Source organism: Frankliniella occidentalis, unplaced genomic scaffold (assembly GCF_000697945.3).
Source record: "Frankliniella occidentalis isolate FOCC.00 unplaced genomic scaffold, Focc_3.1 Scaffold193, whole genome shotgun sequence".
Classification (NCBI taxonomy): domain Eukaryota; kingdom Metazoa; phylum Arthropoda; class Insecta; order Thysanoptera; family Thripidae; genus Frankliniella; species Frankliniella occidentalis.
The window spans coordinates 385,367-386,746 of record NW_026267319.1 but is presented as its reverse complement, the minus strand read 5'-3'; positions in this window follow the sequence as shown (position 1 = coordinate 386,746).

The window sequence follows — 1,380 nt, the reverse complement described above, 5'->3', positions numbered from 1 at the left end:
GGGGGCCTCCGAAAAGCTAGGCTGTCTCCGCCAAGGAGGCGCGCGGCCCTACGAGCAAAATAGCTCGCAGCGCGCGGCTCCAGCGCGTTGCCCGCGTAGCTCACTCGTTGCGGGTCTCTAGTCACAACCCGCGAGGTCGCTGAGATAGACCGTCTGTCGGTAAGTACATATGAGCATCAAGTGCTGTGATAGGTAAAAAAAAGTAAAATGAGATTAGTGAAAATCGGATTGTGTCGCGTGCGTGTGTAGGCGTAAAGGCTTGCTGTTTTCTGAGGGCGTAGCGTGTTCTCTTAGACTAGAAGTGTGGTGATTTTGAGTGAAATCTTGGGCTAATTTGAGTGAAAATGGTCAAAGAGTCATTACCTATACCGGTCGGGTCGGCTCGAGCTCGGCTCCGCTCGGTTCTGGACTCAGCTTCGTTCAAGTTTAACATCGTGATCAGCTGATTGGCTGAGCGATAAGCGAAGCCTATTACTCCGTCTGGTCGGAAAAAACTTTTTCTGTCTGTCTGTCTACCCGTCTGTCTGTGTGTCTGTCCGCACGAAAACTCGAGAACGAATTGAGAGAGCGACTTGGGATTTTCAGGGTCGTTTTGTGTCATGAAAAGGCAGATCGAGTTCGAAGATGAGCATTCTAGCTCAAAAATTGGATTAAAAAAACAAAACAAAAACAACTGGTCCCAAACATGACGTATTTTTAAAATATTTTTTTATGGTTTCCTAAGGGGTAACTCGGCAAAGAGCCCTTGGGCCGTTTTGCTGTAGCTCAAATCGTTGAGGCGCTAGAGGGTATTTTTGACGAAAATAAGCGAAAAAATGTACAACCCTGCATGCTCAGTGGAAGCGACGGGCCGTTGACGGGCCGGAGGCCCGTATCTTTGCGTATATTTTTGCACTACCCGACTCGGGTGTCAGCGCCGCAGGGCAAGGTAGATGTATGCCAGGCGCGTCGCGGCGTAACAGTGTTTCGTGAGATATCGCGAAGCCTGTTACGCGAGACGTGGTCTGGCGTACATCTACCTTGTATGGTAGTTTCGATAAAAAGGGGGTTCAGATTGTTGATATTTTGAACGCCGGCTGCGTGTGTGTGTGTGTGAGGAGGTGGGGTTTAGGTGTCAATAAAGCATTCCGGTAAAGCTCAAATGCAGAACAATGCGAGGAACAAGAAAACGGAAGTCACCATGCTAAAGCATAGCGATTTCCGTTATCTTCTTCCCTGCATTCTTCTGCATTTTAGCTTTACCGGAATGCTTTATCGGCTCTTTGCTCGGCTGGTTGCAGCGTTCGCGCGATGAGCTGATTGCACTCGGCTCGGCCCGGCCCGACTCGTCCGATCTGATTCTTGGAACACGACAGGACCGTGATAAACAGAGGGCGGGCA